General features: G+C 38.9%; 1 long non-coding RNA gene across 1 annotated transcript in view; it reads right to left on the reverse strand.

Moving 5' to 3' along the window:
- The window catches only part of LOC105552587, a 24,005-nt gene extending 3,700 nt beyond the window's left edge, over positions 1-20,305 (reverse strand). The window contains exon 1 of the long non-coding RNA XR_001008035.1: positions 18,418-20,305. This is a non-coding gene — a long non-coding RNA (uncharacterized LOC105552587). The remainder of the gene's footprint in view (positions 1-18,417) is intronic.
- Between the last annotated feature and the right edge of the window lie 199 nt (positions 20,306-20,504).

Consider the following 20,504-nt stretch of genomic DNA (forward strand, 5'->3'; position numbering starts at 1 on the left):
AATATATCTATCATCCATAACTTCAATTTACTATTAAAAAGTAGGCCAGTCGCAGTGGCTGACGCCTGTAATCCCAGCACTTTGAGAGGCCAAGGTGGGCAGATCATGACGTCAGGTCGAGACCATCCTGGTTAACACGGTGAAACCCTGTCTCTACTAAAAATCAAAAAAATTAGCCAGGCATGGTGGCGGGTGCCTGTAATCCCAGCTACTCAGGAGGCTGAGGCAGTAGAATGGTGTGAATCCGGGAGGCAGAGCTTGCAGTGAGCCAAGATCGGGCCACTGCACTCCAGCCTGGGCCACAGAGCGAGACTTCATCTCAAAGAAAGAAAAATAAAAAAAGTAATGTGCAGACCAGGCCATTTTAAAAGAAAAAATTGGTATTACTTCATGAATTTAGAATAAGCATCCATCATTCATATAGGATGGGCTCTACAAAAAGAGAAATATCAAGGAAAGAAGACCAAAGAAAAGAAGAAATGCAATCTGGGCTTCCAATGACTTCCCAGGGCTGGTTCCAGGAGCTCAGGAGGTATAGAAACACTGCCTTCCTTTTCCTCAAACCTTTATTGTTTAAACTAGCTTAAGTGGGTTTCTGTTACCTGCAATGCAATAATTCTTGACTAAACAAGAAAAATCTTTCTATCTTCACATAATTTGAAGTATCTCAGTTTTTCCTCTTGATTGAAAGTTCCATATGCCTCCAATAAAAACAATTATAATTAGAACATGGCTTTAAAATTAAAATCAAACATACGTTTTCAGCTGGTTCAAACATATGGCATCTCAGTGTCAAAACATGTCCTGCTCCATCATTAAATCATTCGTTGAATAAACACTTGCTGACCAGTCTGTTTGCCAGTCACTATATATAAGAGAAGAGGAAAGAGTCGGTCTCTGCCTTCAAGGAATTTAGATTTTAGTGGGAAAGTCAAACAAAGAGGAATTGAACATTGCACATCTCCCTGCTTCTTCTCTTACCACATCTTTACAGCTACACTCAAATAAATACAACTTCTGATTGAACTGATGGCTCCCTAAACTTCAGGTACCAGTTCATGCAATCCATCTGTTCCTACAATCTTCTAGGTCTTCTAAAGGGCAAATGAGAAGTGTGGAGTGGCCCTTTAGGGTTTTCTCTCACCACAGTAAGTAATCAGTCTCATGGCCTAGGGAAGACAGAGAAAAGCCTGGTGTGGGGCCAACTCATAAACGTGCCTTACCCTCTGCCCACCACCACTACACTCTCACCTGAAGGAGCACACCACTACCACTCCCCACCCTAGCAACAGGACTGACAGCTAAAAGAATCTAGACTTTTAAATTAAAATCTACCATCTTTCATTACTTATACTTATTCGGAAGTTCACCACAAAACTGAGTCATGAGAATCCTAAAAGATAGTATTTGAGAATTGTCAACGGGTCCCACTGACTATGAGGGCTGTCTCTTCAGGAGGGAAACAAATTCTCCAAAAAAAAAAAAAAAACAGGTATTTAACAAGCACCAGTCAATTGAGTCCAAAGACCTCTCACAGCTAATAGGAAGTGACTACCTGGCTAAATCTTCACATTCTTGCAAATCCAAATATGTATTCCCTAAAGCTGAAGGCTGGAAGATTTAGATCTAAAGATGCCTAATTGGTTTGAAACATTTCAAAATGACAGTTCTCAATAACTGAATTATTCAAAAGGAACTGCCTTAGGAATAAGTGATACATGCCCTTTATTTGCCTAAAAGTTTTAATTCACTGGACTATAGATAAATATGCTTACATAAAACCACCCGGTCAGCATCCTGGAAAAATATCATTATGCTAAAAGTTAAGCAAGTTTATATAGTCTATCAGGTATTAATGTTTTCCATGATTACTTTTCCATGGCAAAATGAATTGTGTTATTGACTTAGAAAAATAAACAATACACCTAACTTGTATTTGTGCCCTGATTTCTTGCCAAATTTAAGTATACTAGATAAATTTCAAATAAATAGATCAGATAATCTATAACAGAGGCCAGGTGGCCAGTTAATAATCCATAGTCACTTTCAAACCTAAATTCTCAATCAAGAAAACAATTTTTCAGATGAAAACTTTTGACTTCCAAAAGCTCTCTGAGTATCAAGAGAAATTTTTCAGTCTTTTAACTCTTTTACATACAAGCTTCAAATTCCCACATGCCATGGAGAACAATTAGTGTCAGGAGTCCTGAGAAGAACTAATCTGAGTTATCCAAAAACCCATGGGGAAGGTCTATGGATCACAGGACTTCTTACTATTAATATCAAAGAGGCTACTAGAAACCCCCCTCTTTTAAGCAAAATATAAATTTGGAAAATATTTTTAAAATGCTCCCCTAAATATGTATTATGTTACATGCTATCATCAAAATGTATTTTTAAAAAACACACATATAAGTTACACTAGTACTACACTTATTAAAAAAATTAATTCCATGTTTTGCTGCTTCCTGTGAGCATTTATAGTGACAAGTAAATAAGGAAAATAAACATTATGGAAGATGTTGATTTTGATGAAAACCAGAAACAAAATGTCAGAGGCAAAATGGTCACTGCTCTAGGCAAACTGCTAAAGGTTTTGGGAATTAAGACACAGAGAAAAGAAAATGTTCATAAAACTTTCTTGGTTCACTGCTATGTTCCTATGAAGATGGTAGAAACTCCTTGTTTTTCCAATATATCATTTCAAGAAGCAACGAAGAAGCTCTATATGTACAGTCAATACAAAACAAATATATGACCGGAAGTTATGATGCTAAAATGAGAGGTTCTGTTTGATGGAAACTACAGATCCATTACAATAAGATGATTTACTCTGCCTCCTCTAGACACAAAGACTGAATGTCTGCCTCTTGTAGTATTGGCTACTCCTCTGATTTCAAGCAAGTCCTTTCAACTTAAGGTCCTCTTCTCATTATGTATTTCATGGGAAAATATGATATTGAGTATCTCAGAATGAATTATATACCAACTGAGGATCTGTAATAGAACATCCCAATAAACCAAATAAGGGATCAAAATAGCAATAAAAATCTTTGGCTTATCAAAAAAGGAAAAATGTAAGAGGGACATCAACTTGCTACAAACAAAAAAAAAAAGAAAGAAAGAAAGAAAATTAAGGATCTCATTCTTAAAGGACATAAAAGTAGCAGAAACCAAGTCAGCCCTAAGATTAGGAAATGTAACTCTGCAAGGCAGTATGATTAGAATGTACAAGGACAGGTTCACATTTTTTTCCTCTGTAACACTAATAATTTTTTTCTTGTTGTTATTGGAACCGCAAAGTAATCGATTACCCTAAAGAATATACAGATTTTCTTCAACATGAATGTTGCTTCTGAAAAGCAAAACTAATATTCTGAGAGAAAGCTCTGACAAAGCCCTCCTTCACGCAAGTTTCCAGCAGCCAGTGGGACATGTGAGCAACTAGGCAGTTTGCAAACATGTGGTTAAAACGTCCACAATTGTGCCAATTCTGACAATATTTTAAAAGGTTTCCTAGACACCTAACTTGCACGTAAGTCCATACATGATTTCAATGTGGATTAGGGCCAAATGTCCCAATAATATTCAGAATTTCAAGTTTTTAAAAATGACAGCTCCTTCCAGCCCAAGAATCAACCTCTATGTAGCACTGTATGCTTTTTTTTCCTCCCTACAAATTAGAAAATTAAATTTTCTTCATTTCCAGCCAGGGGCCACTCAAACAAATCTAATGGGTGTAGACAGCATTTCCTGCCTACTGCAAGGAAATAATGGGATTGTCATTATTAACATGGCCCAAGGCATGCACTGAGGTGGAGCACAGAAGAAATTGACCTTTAATTTTCATCAGTTAGACTGCACTGACTGCCTCGCTTAAAAAATAAAAAATAAAAGGTAGATGTTATTTTTCTTCAGCATTAAAGTCTAACACTAGCTCGTTCACTCTCATAGAGCAAGACAGGCTTCGATCCCTATTATCCTTTCCATTCAACTGTGTTTATGTCTAGAAAAAACCTGCCTGTAAAAGTTTCATTCTTCCCCCAACCACTTTTACTTTTTTGGAGCTAGGCTTCCAATTTACAAGAAGCTGGTGAGGTTTAAGTACCTCTAAAGCAGAGAAACTATTCTATTGATCGACGTCTCTGCCAAACATTCTATGTCATTTCAAAGAAAGGTGCATCCAAACAACAACGAGTGGCTAGGATCTCTAGAAATACTTTACGTACTTAACCTGCAAGGCACGGTTCCCCCACAGTGGTGTCTTTACACATGACAGAGATGAAGAACGCTGTCTGCAGTGGTGACCCAGAGATGAAAGGCAGGGCTTGGGAGCCCCACAGCTGCATCCACTAATGTCAAGACCTGATCTCTCTTAAAAAACAGAACAACATCCACAAAGACAGAGAAGGAATGGGAGGGAGTGACTCCCCTTTATTACAACGTTCCTTTGATCTTAGACTTAAGAAAGGAAGCAGAGCTGTCATATATCTATTAAAAAGGGACAACCTCTCTTTAAAGGGGCAGAAAGGAAGAAAAATATTGGTAGAAGTAGCACTTGCAATAACTAAGTACTGCTTGGCATTCAGATGCGCTTTCCCCCACAGGTGCTTTTGATATATGTTATTTCATTTTAGGTCCACACTACCTCACTAAGATAAACGGCTCGAGTATGACATTAAGGATGAGCTGGAAAGCTGTCTCATGAACAGGGACACTCAAGGAGCCAAAGGCATGGTCAAGACAAAACTGATGGTTAATATTCACATATGCTTTTAAAGTAACTGAAATGTTTTTAAATAATTATCCCATTAAGAAATACATCCAACAATTAAATCTGTCTGTAGTCACAGAATAAAGCAATAAAATAATAAAACAGCAGCAGCTACCACTTACTAATCGCGAATTCAAAACACTATGTTGAGCCAAACAGTCGTAACAAGACACAGAGAGACTGAGCATAAAACACTGAGAGTCCTAAGAAGACACTGAGAGACTGGGCAATTTAACCAGTGAGAGATGTGCACAGTACAGTCCCAAACTCAGATGTTTCCAGAGTACCAAAATATTAACTCCAAAAATATCAACTCCAAGTTAAGTGAGTAGTTTCCCATATCCCCTCCAATTATGAAAACTGTTTAACCAGCTATTATCTACAGACAAGGGCTCAAGAATACCCAAGAAGCATGGTCTCCTTAAAAATGTTTCCTTTTCGAATGGCGTAAACCCGGGAGGCGGAGCTTGCAGTGAGCTGAGATCCGGCCACTGCACTCCAGCCAGGGCGACAGAGCGAGACTCCGTCTCAAAAAAAAAAAAAAAGTTTCCCTTTCATCTAATACATCTTGCCATTAAACTTTCTAGAAAATCATTCTATGCTTTCTCATGAAAAACGTTATGAAAGATTATTTCTTGGCTAAAACTGAAACTTACTGAAGATATACAAATACACCAATCTGTGTTAAAAATATATTAAAAAAAAAAAAAGTCCTTCATTAGTCTGCTAAGCAGGACATCTGACATCAGGCTAGAATCGTCCCTCTATTGGACTTACCGATGACCCAGAGGAAACTAAAATTTAGAAAACCTTCCATCCCACATGAAACATACTGGGAACAAGCTCAGTCACCTTCATCAGTGCCACATCCTTCCCCAGTCATCGCCTGTTCTCCCCTACTCACTCCTACTGCCCCTGCTCCTCACGAAAACAAGGAGGACAAACATGCAATTAGAACGTTAATGGCAAACACTTTGGACCCAAAATCACACTAAATGAAATGAAGCTAAAATAATCTATTAAAGACATTTATTTGAATCCTCTGTTCTTTTTTTGTCAACTAGTATGTCCTCATAGGTTTGAATGAACTCCCGAGGACACTGAACTAATTTAAGAGAACTGCAAAGTGAAACATAAACAGGAAGTGACACTGTTTCCCTGTTTAAATTGAATACAATAAGCAAATGGTAAAAGCTAAAAAGCTATGTTTTCAAATTATTGAGATTGCCACAGGTGTCAATAAGATCTAATTAAAGCTACAGGACAATAATCACATAGCAAATAGGTCCAAAATCAAATAAAACTGGAAATAATTATGTTTCTTCATTAGTGAGGAAATTGTATAGTACATTAAGATATGTATTGCTAAACAAAGCCTGAAATAAAATATAAACCTTAAAAATTGGTATCCATTTCTTCTCCTCCCACCTCGCTTTAAAAGAAAAAAAAGGGGCGTTTTTTTAAGATGAACTTCCTAAAAGACTCCAAATTACTGATTTTATAGTAATTTCTTTAAAAATGAGTATAAATACGAAGCATTTTGGTGATAGTGGTGAAAGTGTGTGAGGTTAGAGAGAAGAGAGTCCAAGCAATTTTAAAGAAATATAAGGAAATAAAACACTCAAATCCTAAAATTACAATCTATTCCTCCTTTGATAGATGCTTAAAACTGTTCTCTTTACATCTTGAGGTATAATATTGATATTTAAGAAACTATATACTCTTAGGAATTAATTCAGTGCTATGGTGATCTGCATCATGAGGACCCACCACAGCAAGTCCTGAAAGCTGGAAGGAGGCAGAGGCTTCCCTGCCTCCTACTGTAGAGAGAGGGGTCAGGTGGGACCAGCATTAAGGACCACTCCTCTGGAGGTGCTGCCCACCCCCACGCCCCCATTCGGGGGCATTTTAGCACTTACAGCCTCCCTCCTGAGACAGGAGAGAAAGAAAAAGGTGGTTCTAACAGTCCTCACCATTCTGTGGAAACAATCTCCAGAGAAGCACATTGCTCCTTCTAGACCACAAGGAATATTCCTATGAGGAAGCCAGAAATGGTTTTTAGGCAACACAGCCTTGGGGGGCTGCATCTTCACTTAGTCTCTTTGTCTACACCACTCCACAAACACAAGGAAAGAAGCAAATCAGGCCGCTCTTCAGAGCCTTGTCCTTAACTCACCTTCAGTGAACTCACTTTCTAAAGATGGAGTCGAGCCCTACATGATTTCTAACAAAGGATGCATTTAGGGTTGCCAGCTACCCAGGTTTAGCCCGGGCCGTCTGGGAAAGCACAAGGCTCCTCTGAATCCTGAGGCCACCTTTAATTAACTGCAGGAGCTGCTTTCTGAGTTCTCAGAGATAGACACCCTCTAGTCCTTTGCTCATCCCCTCCCTGTGGCTGCCTTAGGTACAACCTAAACCACCAAACAGCATTAACCTTAAAAGGAGAAAAACAGTATTAGGAATAGAAGGATTTGCTTTCCCAGGTGCAAATTATAGGAATAGCATCTTATTCTTATTAACTTAAATGAAAGCTACTGGGGATGAACAGAACTGTTGTACCAGTGAGTAAAAGGACTCCCTTTCATAGAGTGTTTAGAGTGTCCGAATAAGGTAAAACTTCACTTAGAGTGTCCGAATAAGGTAAAACTTCACTATCGTTTAACCAACTGCCTCAGATTTTTCCCATTCACTCTATTGCGTTTCTTATACATTACTTTCTATGAAGTACACTTTTATTCTCTGGTTTCTTTCATTCTAAGCTTAAGTTGCTACTACAGAGAACAATCTAGGAAAATCTTCCCCTTGGAAAATGTCCAGAATATTATTGTTTCAAAAGAAAATTTTAGGGTTTTTTTTTTTTTGAGGCAGAGTCTAGCCCTGTTGCCCAGGCTGGAGTACAGGGCCATGGCGCGATCTCGGCTCACAGCAACCTCCACCTCCCGGGTTCAAATGATTCTCCTGCCTCAGCCTCCCGAGTAGCTGGGATTACATGTGCCTGCCACCACACCTGGCAAATTTTTGTATTTTTAGTAGAGACAGGTTTCACCATGTTGGTTAGGTGGGTCTCCAACTCCTGACCTCAGGTTATCCACCCACCTCGGCCTCCCAAAGTACTGGGATTACAGGTGTGAGCCACCACACCCAGCCTAGATTTTAGTTTTCTAGACAATAGACCGGTTGAACACGTAGAAGGCATTCAGCTAATATTTAGCCTTCGTGTTCAGCCGCCTGGGAACACAGACACTGTGCCAAGTCTAGAGATACAAATAAGATCATGAACCTGAACTACTGAGAAGCCATGAGATACAGCTGAAAAAAGGTTTTAAATCACTCTAGGGGACCTTAGGAAAGTGTTTTAATGTTTTCGAGTATGCCTTCTCATCTTTGATTCACTCAATGAACACTTATGGGGGCACTCAATATGTACCAGCTTCTGTTGTGGACACTGGAAACACCTACAGAAAAACAGAGTATCTTCCAGAATTATTTTTAATGAAAGTGTGTATATAAATGGATAGATGTATACACACACACACAGAATATACATATGGATGGAATACATATTTACATGAAAGTGCCTGGCAAGTAGTGAGTGCTGGAAAATTGTTGGCCACTATTACTGCATTTTACATCTGCCTTGTGGTCAGAGGGTTTCGAAGTACAGTGCACAAAAGTGTCCTCATTTCTATATAAAACTGCCAATAGCTGGCTATCATTTTACTCCAAGGAATATGATGATTAAAACCTTCAATTTTGCCCTATCTCCTAACTGGAATCCTTTAATCTAAGCACTATTCTCACCTCTTTCCAGCCATTAGATTGAAAACCTTAAAGGGACAGAATACCAAGAGGGCCAACTCCCCAACTCCAAGTTCCCCAAGCTTGTCTGATCATATAATTCACCTGAAACACTTAATAAAGATTTCCAGATCCCACCCCAGATCTAAAGAACAAGAGCCCCACAGGCACCGCCCTCTCCAAACACACAGCCCTATAATGTCCCAGGAGATTCTTCTCTTAACAGTCTTTAACTCCCCCTGCAAATAGCTGAGGTCATTCTCCTCAAGTTCTTTCCAAGGCATGTTCTTTGACCCTTTCTCCATGGCTTAGTTTAGCACTAACCAACACTTGGCCAGGATCAACTCTTTCAGCTGAGCCTCCAACAGCTCGGCGAGGCACATTTGGGGGAGGAGAGGGTTTCTGTCCCTTAATATGTCCTTTCTAGAATTTCACTTATAAAAGGATCATTTAAGGCCAGGCGTGGCTCATGCCTGTAATCCCAGCACGTTGGGACGCCAAGGCGGGCGGATCGCTTGAGCCCAGGACTTCCACACCAGCCTGGGTAACATGGCAAGACCCCATCTCTACCAAAAAAAAAAAAAAAAATTAGCTGAGCACCTTGCCGGAGGCTGAGGTAGAAGGATCACTTGAGCCCAGGAGGTGGAGGCTGCAGTAAGCAGAGATCGCACCACTGCACTCCAGCCTGGGCAGCAGAGCCAGACCCTGTCTCACAAAAAAAAAAGAAAAAAGAAAAAAGACAAAGATTATTTTTTAAAAGGATCATTTAAAACTACCACAAACCTCTGAAAAGTTACATTATTTTAAAAAATAATTCCCTTAACATAATTTGAACTGACTCCAATAAACAAAATGCATGTAATGGAGGGCCCATATTTTCATGGAACAGAAATACGGCTTTTTATCCGAATTTTCCAAATCAATTCACAATCTAATACAGACATGAAAAAAGTCATGTATTCTCTGAAGAACATTCATTTCTTTAAAACAGCAGTGAATAAAAAGCTAGCTTTGCACTATAGGTGACTCATACCTTTCATCTTCATTTGTTTAATTAAACATTTATTAGTTCCCTACTTGGAGGAAAAAACTCAAGAACATCATGGAAACACAAAAATGCCAAATATAGGCCATGTTCCAAAGAGAGGAGGTTCTTTGGCGGTGATTTATGGGACTTTGATGCACCTATCACCTGGGCAGTATACACTGAAACCAATTTGTAGTCTTTTACCTCTCACCCTCTTCCCAGCCTTTCCCCTTGAGTCCCCAAAGTCCACTGTATCATTCTTATTGAAAGGCACTAAGTTTAAATGGTACATTCAAACTGGGGATCCAGCCACGCAGCCATGAAATGAACATTTACTGTGTATCCACGATGAAAAGACCCCAAGTTAAATCAGAAATCATCCCCCTACTCACAAATAAGGGAGACAAGGAGACTATTAGGCAACGATGAAAAAGTCAAGTCCTCTGAAAAGTACAGATAAAGTGCTAGAAGAAATTTAAGAAAATGGTTAAGTTAGGAGAATCCCCGTCTCTACTAAAAAAAATTACAAAATTAGCCAGGTATGGTGGCGCATGCCTGTAATCCCAGCTACTCAGGAGGCTGAGGCAGGAGAATGGCTTGAAACCAGGAAGCGGAGGTTGCGGTGAGCCGAGATTGCGCCATTGCACTCCAGCCTGGGCAACAAGAGCGAAACTCCGTCTCAAAAAAGAAAAAAAAGAAAAGAAAAGAAGTTATCTAAAATGACGGCTCTGGAACATAACAAGGATATGCAAAAAAAAAAAAAAAAAAAAGGGAGATCATTTTCTTTTGAATAGCCCAAAATCATTTAAGAGCATTCTAAAGCAATGTAGTAATTCTTCATATCGCTCCTGGATATGAGGAGACCATGACTCTCAATACCTTTTGATATAGTAATGACCCTACTGCCAGAGAAATTAGTAGGCCACAAAAGTGATAGCTATGGTATGAAAAGCTCATTGAGTGGAGCTGTATCAAGCCATTTATATACACAGCAATACATATACACACACTATATAAAGAGTATACACACTACATATACACACTATATATATATACACACACACACACACAAACACACACACACACACACACACAAGAAAATATACCCACAGAGGCCGGGCGTGGTAGCTCACGCCTGTAATCCCAGCACTTTGGGCGGCTAAGGCTGGTGGATCACCTGAGGTCGGGAGTTGGAGACCAGCCTGGCCAACATGATGAAATCCTGTCTCTACTAAAAATACAAAAATTAGCCAGGCATGGTGGCACGTGCCCCCAGCTGCTCCAAAGGCTGAGGCAGGAGAATCACATGAACCCGGGAGATGGAGGTTTCAGTGAGCCGAGATCATGCCACTGCACTCCAGCCTGGGTGACACAGTGAGACACCATCTCAAAAAAAAAAAAAAAAGAAAGAAAATATACCCACAGAGAATGCACGTACACATTACTATCACACTCTTGTAATCTGACACTGTTTTCCAGGAGTTCTGGAATGAATGGTAAACATTTTGTGGTAGCCAATGGTATGTAATTTTCCTTAAGAACTTACTTGTATTTGAATTTAAATCTTTCCATTAGAATTTTTATCTGACATTTTGAGTATACGTACTTTTCATCTGACGTTTAGGCTTTGGTATCCCAAAATTAAATGAAAATCTTGCCCATCTTTTGGTAAATGTGATCCAGCTACACTCAACATCAAATACCTCACAAGAAAAAACAGAGGGAGCAGAACCTACTATGCAATCATTAGATGCTAGAGACAAGTTCAGAGGAATAAAACAAAATATATGTGCTTTCTTCCATTCTATCCCTTTTGTAATTTGGTTTTACAGTCTAAGGAACTAAAGAATTCTAACACCTAATGCATTTCCAACATGAGTAAAGAGATGACTTAGACCATTTCTCTTAAACAGAAATCAAAGTTTTTCCACAGTACTAATGATGTCAAGAATGAATAAAATGTTTAAAGGTTAGGCCGGGCGCGGTGCCTCATGCCTATAATCCCAGCACTTTGGGAGGTAGAGGCGAGCAGACCACCTGAGGTCGGGAGTTCGAGACCAACCTGACCAACATGGAGAAACCCCGTCTCTACTAAAAATACAAAATTAGCCGGGGGTGGTGGTGCATGCCTGTAATCTCAGCTACTCATGAGGCTGAGGCAGGAAAATCACTTGAACCCGGGAGGCAGAGGTCGGGGTGAGCCGAGTTCACACCATTGCACTCCACACTGGACAACAAGAGCGAAATTCCGTCTCAAAAAAAAACAATGTTTAAAGGTTAGAAAATGTGACAGGTCCGATTGTACACCTACTCCTGGATTTCTAAATGACTCGCTGTGCTATTCAGGATAGATTATCTTCATGTGCTTACATGGTCTGCAAATATTAATAAACTCCCTGATTCATCTCAATATTAAAATGCCCTTTTTTCCCCTCCAGAGATCTACTTTTAAACATTTTCCTCTTAAATTTAAGTCAGATAATAAAATAAGGAAACTCTCTGATCTCCAAAAAATGGCCTAGGGAAATCTCCATTTACACTGCAACAGAGAGATGAAGAAAAAATAACTACCTATATACCTGCCTGAAGTAGACCAAAGGGAGTAAACAGGCATATGGAGACTGTGTAGGATACATCTTCAATATTTACTTTTGCATTTTTTAATTGTCATAAGATACACATAACAAAAAATTTACCATTTTCTGCATTCAACTTAGTGGCATTACATACATTCATAATGTTGTACAACCATTGCCACTGTTCATTTCCAGAACTTTCTTTTATCATCCCAAACAGAAATTCTAAACCCATGAAACACTATCTCTCCATTTTCCCTTCCCCTAAGCCCTGGTAATCTCTATTCTACTTTTTGTCTTGATGAATTTACCCATCCTAGTCATCTCATGCCAGTAGATATATACAATACTTAAATTTTTGTGTCTGGCTTATTTCACCTAGCATAATGTTTTCAAGATTCATTCATGTTATGGCATGTATTAGAATTGCCTTTTTACAGCTGAGTAACATTCCACTGTACCATAATATTCCAATATATATCATATTTTGTTTATTCATCTGTTGATGGACATGGATCATTTCTACCTTTTAAGTATTGTGAATAATGCTGCTATAAATACTGGCTTTTAAGTACCTGAGTCCCTGCTTTCTTTTGCGTACAGGAATAGGAATGGAATTGCTGAATCACATAGTATTTCTATGTGTAAATATTTATGAACTACAAAACTGTTTTCCACAGTAGCTGTATCATTTAACATTCCCAAAAGCAATACACAAGGATTCCAGCTCAATATATTTAAGTGTTCTCTAATTCACTACTTCAGAATAATGTTTACCTCTATTTCTTAATCAGAATTATTTTTCTTGAGATTAAAAAAACCATGATCGAAAAATCAGAAACAGCATCTAAAGACTTTTATTATTTTCTTTCCCATTGAATGATTTAAACAGTAAAAGATATAGAAGGTATAGAATGGGTTTTTTAAAACCTTTAAAATATTAAGAGAAAATGAAGCATAATGTCCTAGAAATACATTAAGTATCCTATAAGTACAACTTGTACTATAAAACTGGTCAAATCTGACCCCTAAGTAGTCACATACTAGAAAATGTCGCATATGAGTAACTGAGTATGAAACATAAAATATCCAGAAATCTTTTAAAAGAAACTTACTCTTGTTACTGGCAAGTTCATACAGTACCTGGAACTAAGCTGCCCAGGAGGATCTTGCTTTAGTAAAAGTAGAGGAGGAGGACATGTAATTAGCTTATCTAAATACTAAACTCAGGACTCTCCACAATCCTGCCCAAACACGAAGGCAGAAGAAATGAGCTAAAAGCAATAATGATGTTCTTAAACTTTTAACACCTGCTCTCACCAATCTGCCATCAAATGCTTACACGTGACAAAAGAAGTTAACAAGTAGCAAAACAAATGTCACTAGAAAAATACCAAAACCAATAAATAGGCATAGTTGGAGTCTATTGGTAGAGTGGAGTGGGGTGGGGTGGCGGAGGCAGATACTGTGCTTATTGTTGTGATATATTTTGCAAGCAAATAATATAGTTCTACCCATTGCTGGTAAACTGTTTGTAGTTCACATGATAGCATTGAGTCAATCAACATTTATTTCATGGCAATCCACAGAGAACACTGACTTTCCAGGGGCTTCTGTATCTCTATGAAAAGACCACCAGCAGTCCAGCATCAGTGAATGCATTCTGCACTTTTACACTGCTTTTAAGTAAATTGATTTTTCCCAAGGTGCTTAAAAAGTGGTTTGTTCTTTTAATTAGGTAAATATTCCTCTAAAGATCTATTTAAACTTGATATTTACAGTAAAACCTTTTCATATAGAATAGGCAGCCAAACTTTATCCTAGCCTTGCCTGGATAATTGCAAATCCCTAATTAGTTACATCTAGAACAATGGAGTTATTTTTAATAGAGACCCCTCTTTCATAGGCTATGGGGAATCTTAAATCCCTTAAAAATAAATTAAACCATTATATTTCCTGGGATCTTAGAATCTTCAATTATTTCTAAAACATCCTACCTTTGTTCATGTATAAAGATCACTTTCTAGACAATTATTTCAATAGAAAACTTTTCATAATTGTGAGTTAAGATCATTTAAGTAAGTTTTTATGACTAGTTGGCCTTTATGAAAATCTTTACCACTCTTTCCAGGGTAAAAACAAAGATGTATCCTTAAATTCTAATATAATTTAGAAGGCTTAAAGTCTAACACAGCCTGCAGGTGCTCCAGTTTTAGTATTTCTCAAATTTCAGAAGGTAGCAAAGAATTGAACTTAACCACCATCCAGCCTTAGGAGTTTGGTGGTAGATACTGTTCTCTATAGAAGATTCCAAAAACATCAGAACAGAGTAGAATATTCCATTAACAAAGAACCTGGTCTAGATCTCAAAATATGCATTCTGAGTCAATAAACAAGTAACTGAAATGAAATTACATTTTAAGCTCAAAAAGAATCATTTAACACAGGACACACTTTGATACTTACTAGAACCTCAAATAACACTAACTGTGACTCAACACCATTTCAGAAAAATCCCCCACCACCCCACAAAATGGTTATTTGAAGCTGATGAGGTATTTTAATGACATTATAAAAACAAAACAGGGCCGGGCAAGATGGCTTATACCTTGGAACACTTTGGAAGGCTGAAGCAGGGGTACTGCTTCAAGCCAGAAGTTAGAGAGCAGCCTGAGCCACAAAGTGAGACTCTGTCTCTATAAAAATAAAAAAAAATATTAGCCAGGCATGGTGGCGTGAACCTATAGTCCTAGTTATAGCCATACTGGGGAGGCTGAGGTGGAAGGATCACTTGAGCCCAGGAGTTCGAAGCCATAGTGAGCTATGATAGAGCCACTGCACTCCAGCAGCAGTGAAATGCTGTATCTTAAAAAAGAAAAAGAAAAAAAAATTAGAAGGCAATGTCTAAACTGACACTGAGTATTGCCAAGGGCATCAGAAATTCTGATCCAACACTGACAGAACGCTAAACTTGCATATCTTAACCAGGGAGAAACAAAGAAAAATTCAAGAATCAAATATTTTCAAACTGACAAACATCCTCATCTGTATGTAGATGGCTGATCACGACTATCGATCTTATGTGATTTATACTTGGTGGTTTTAAAAACATTTCTGTCCCCTGATCTTCAATTGGCACCCGACATACCTTCTGTTTCCAAGAACTGGTCCTTGACATTAAACCTGCACCATGAACAAACTCCCCTCCAGGTGAGCTTGTTACTAGGGTCTGGCCTCTCACTGGATATACCTTGCAAAGTGCTGAAGTACCATCAAGTCGTCCTTCCAGTTGGGCCTGTGCTTGTCTACCTGCCCGTATCTAGCCACAATAATTCAAGCATTCTCTCCCTCTTTAAAACACATAATGCCATAACCATACTATATATTTTAAGGGAAAATACATATATAAAGACACTCAGAAACTAAAGTACAAAGCTTCTCCTCAACCACCTAAGTGAATTCTCAACAGCTTTAAGAGTGAGAATTAATTTACTTGAAAATAATGTCTTACCACATAAAAATCCCACTTAATGGATTAACCTCATTAACATGAAGAAAAGGCAATTGTGATTTCTAAAGTGGAAAGGCAGGTAGGTTGCAAAGATTCCCCTACACTGAAAATATGATTCTTTTCCATTCTTAGCTGTAATTGCTGAAAGCTCAAGTAATAGGCTAAGATAACATACAAGGAGTAAAACCTTATGACTCTATCATTCAGTACTGAAAGTTCCTCTAAGAGACTGCACTTCTTCCCCCCCACCTCAAAAACAGCCCTGAATCAAGCCTGGCCTGCCCACTTCAGCAACACTAGCCCAGCTACAGACCAACTTCCCAAAAACACAGATATGGGACAACTTACGTACAGTACAACTTTGGAGAGGTCACAAATCACCTATTCCATTAGGAGTGGGGTGAAAATAAAATACAACATCTAAAGCTTGGACCTTATTTACTGATCACAAAGAGAAAAATAAATCATTTTTCCAACTGTCCAAGCACAATTTGGAGGTCTCTGAAAATGTGCAAAGAAATATCATAGGACCAGCTCAGTTTTAAACTTTGGAATATAATGAACTATGGGGTTTGTATAAGGCTTTGCCAAACACTTTTCAATACACTGACTCATTAATCCCTTGTGACAACCATTTGAAAAGGTATGAGTTAGATCTTTCCTCCTTATATTAAAATGAGGAAACCCAGACTAAGAGAGATTCAAAAGCTTATCAAGGACCCAGCTAGAAAGTAAAGTTATCCCTTGGCAGAGAAGATATTCTGATTTCAAACTGATGCTCAGATGTGGCCCTCAATCTTTGTCCATCATTTAAACATCTTTATTCCTTAAGATTATAGTAAATTTGTCATTTGTATTAAGCACTTGGGGATGTCCTACAAATCAAACCATATGTCATGGGTTAAATCATGTTTCCTATATTTGTCACACTCACTAGGACACTATAATCCTATTTATAACATGGTTCTTATCCTGAAAATAGTACAGTGGTCCCAATGGTCAGGAATGGGTATGAACAGGATGTTTCAGTTATCTGAACAGTCTCAGTAACTGACGCCTTACCTGCAGTTGAATTAACAATTTTCAAAGAGCTGGAAGCAATGTAATTCACATAACACTAAAATAACTTAGAACAATTTAAAGATAATTTACAGACATAGGTCCTTCAGGATATGTCTAAAGATTATGAACTGCAATTATCCCTGGACAGTACTATAACTATGGAAGATACAGTAGATTCAGATATACTTATACTGAACCTGGCAGTTGCCTCTTAAAAATCCTAATAAAAAGAGATTACATTATAATTTGCCTTTTCCTGATGGTAGTGCACCAAAAAAAAAAGGTATTGGGTTATAGGATATGTATAGATAGAATCCAATCTAGATAAAAGAATGCTTACTTTAACATGAGTTGAAATATTCACCATTCCATACAAAATCAGAAAGTTGTTGAAATTCCTTTTAGCAAATGAAACTCTAAAATTCAATGAATTTAAATTAAATCCACTAATCAGAAAAGTATTTGATCATCTGCATCAAACAGATCTTTCTTACTGTTTTAATCTTACACATATTCTTCCCAATTCATGGATGAATCCAATGTGTTTGATATTTGATTTTTATACTCTGATAGTAAAAGAATAATTTTGATTCTTCAGATTACTTCCGCAGCTACATAAGGAAAAGTGAATAATGGTTTACTGATACTTATGAAGTCATCTGAAAAGAACTGTCCAATGAACGGATGAACATGGGTATGAGAGGATCATTTTTTTCAACTTTCTATTACTGACTTTTCATATTGTTTCCTATTTGTACTCTTTTATTACACTAAAATAACCAACAAGCTCTGACTACTTTTTCAGCAATTCCTATGTACAACTCCTATATTAAAACAAAAAAGAACATGTCATTTAAAGTTTTTCCCACCAGCTTTAACTATGACATGTAAGCATTGTTTTTAAAACCAAATAGTTAACAAATAATATGCATATTTTATCCACTCTACATAGGAAAGCAAAGTTGAGCTATAGCTAACTCAGTCTTTAAGTTCCATTTAAGGGCTGAATGTAACTTCTGATATCATAGAAGAAAGAAAAATGAACTAAGAGATCTGAAGAGCAGTATGCAGCCTGGACAACATAGTGAGACCTGTCTCTACAAAAAAAAAAAAATAATAATAATAATAATAATAAATATCCTGGCATGGTAGCGTGCACACCTGTAGTCCCAGCTACTGGAGAGGCTAAGGTGAGAGAATCACTTCAGCCTGGGAAGTGGAGGCTACAGTGAGCCGTGATCATGCCACTGCACTCCAGCCTGGGTAAAAGAACGAGACTCTGTCTCAAAGTAAAATAAAGAGCAATATGACCAAGCTACATGTGAAAGATTTGGGAGTCAAAAAGTTCTACACTTTGCTCTCCAATATGGTAACCACTAGCCACAAGTGGAAATTACAAGTAAATAAAACTTAGGCCGGGTGCAGTGGCTCACGCCTGTAATTCCAGCACTCTGGGAGCCCGAGGCGGGTGGATCACCTGAAGTCAGGAGTTCATGACCGGCCTGGCTAACACGGTGAAAACCGGTCTCTGCTAAAAAATATAAAAATTAGCCGGGCATGGTGGCAGGCGCCTGTAATCCCAGCTACTCGGGAGGCTGAGGCAGGAGAATCGCTTGAACCCGGGAGGCAGAGGCTGCAGTTAGCCGAGATCGCGCCACTGCACTCCAGCCCGGGAGACAGAGCGAGAATCCATGTCAACTCGCCAGGCGGAGGTGGCAGTGAGCCGAGAATGCGCCACTGCACTCACCCTAGCCTAGGTGACAGAGCGAGACTCCATTCCAAAAAAAATAATTAAACTGTTGTTTCTCAGTCCACTAGTTACATTTCAAAGACAGTTATATGTGCCTTGTGGCTGCTAAACTGGACAGCACAGACAGAACCATTTCCAACACTTAAGAAAATTCCATTGGATGACACCGTTGGTAGCTACGTGATCTTATGCAAGTTACTTAATTTCTGTAAATCTCGATGCCCTTATTTGTAAAGTGTGCATAACACAACCTAAATCGAAAGACTATTAGAATTTTAATGAGATAATGTATAAAAGCACAGGAATTAGTGCTTAGTACACATCAGATATCCCAGAAAGGAGCTATTAACACAATCCTGTATTAAACTTTCGTCTATAATGGTGACCCTCGATAAGTCACTTTCCCTTCCGGGGCCTCATTTTCCAAACTGACAAGTGTGGGAAATTCTTCTAGTTAGCTTCTAATGAACCTATCAATCAAATGCTACCAGGTTAAATAAAGTATTGAGCAAAAGGAGCACAAACTCCTACTGAGTAAACTGTTACCTAGGCTCCAAGGGCCTAGAGCTTCCTCACAGATCCCAAGCATTCTTCAAGAAACCCCAGAAGACTGGCTCTCCAATATAACCCATCGTCTGATGTGCGCTATTTATAAAGTCTGTCTTAAAAGATTACCGGAATATCTTTCTGAAATTGTGTATACTGTAATTAGAAGCTACAACCTCCTATTTCATGATGAGATCCTGCAGTTTTAACATCTTTTAAATGAACACTATCTTTACAGATGAATTTTTTTTATCTTAAAGTCATTTAAACCACAACACTTTAAAAGCACGTGAGTTTAAAAACAATTTTGTAATGACTGATTTTTTTTTTTTTTAATCAACTATGCCTCATTCTCAGTCAGCCTGTGGGTGCCCCTCTGGTATCTAAACAAAGTGAGAATTGTACCTTCATGGGTGAGGTCCTTTCGCAGGGCCAGAAACATGCCCAAAGACTTTATCCTCGTTAACAGCTGCTCCCAGGGAGCCAGGAAATTTACTGATCCAGTAAATTTCAGAGTCAGCCTCCAATGAGGGGGAACCAAGGGCCCCCACAAAAGGCACAAAACCAGCGCTCCCGGCTGCTATCCACTGTGGGGCGTTGCCCAGGCACCTAGGGTCACAGCTTTAACTTAGGGGTGGAGGAGCAACTCCGGCAGCAGAAATCATTACAGAGCGAAGCAATTTTGCCCAAGGCCTGAAGCCTCAAAAAAAAAGTGTTATTCCAGAGCAGATTCCTTTTCTTCCGGGTCTGTCTGCTCCTTCTGACTCTTTGCCCACAACCACCGTGCCTCCCCATTCTCAATGCCCCACCTCCTGCCACATTTATTTAAAAAAAAAAAAGAACAAGGAGGAGGAGGAGAAGAAAAGGAAGGAAGGAAGGAAGGAAGGAAGAAAGGAAGGAAGGAAGGGAGGGAGGGAGGGAGGGAGGGAGAGAAGGAGAAAGAAAGAAAACGATTTTAAAAAGCATATTCCCTCTCCCTTAGCTTTCCCTAGGAAGGCCTGGAAACTGGAGGAAATTCAAATCAAATTAGTTGCACATTAAAAAATAAACAGACAAGCAATCAGGAGGTGCCCACCCAACAAAAGACCTCACCCGTTCCAAAATATGATTAAGCCTGGGAGGGAAGAGGGGGAGGGGGACTAGAAACCAGCCGGGATGGAGAGATAAACCTGTGGATTTTTGGCCCCAGCGTTGACCCATTGCGGCCAAATTCTAAATTTTGTTTAAAGAAAATGCTGAGTTGAGGAGAAAAGAAAATAAAAAGTTACAACTTTTAAGGAAGTCTGCAAACGGCAATGTCTGAATAAAATGCCATTGCTTCCCTTCGTCTGGGATGGCAGGGTGGGAGCTGAGATTCCAAAAGCTCCAACTCCGACCGCGCACTCCTGGAAGCCTCCCCGCCAAAGGCGCCGCCGGGCGGCGCAGCCCAGTCTCCCGAGACGGCGGGTCCGGGTCCTCTG

This window comes from Mandrillus leucophaeus, unplaced genomic scaffold (genome assembly GCF_000951045.1).
Source record: "Mandrillus leucophaeus isolate KB7577 unplaced genomic scaffold, Mleu.le_1.0 Scaffold566, whole genome shotgun sequence".
Taxonomy (NCBI): Eukaryota; Metazoa; Chordata; class Mammalia; order Primates; family Cercopithecidae; genus Mandrillus; species Mandrillus leucophaeus.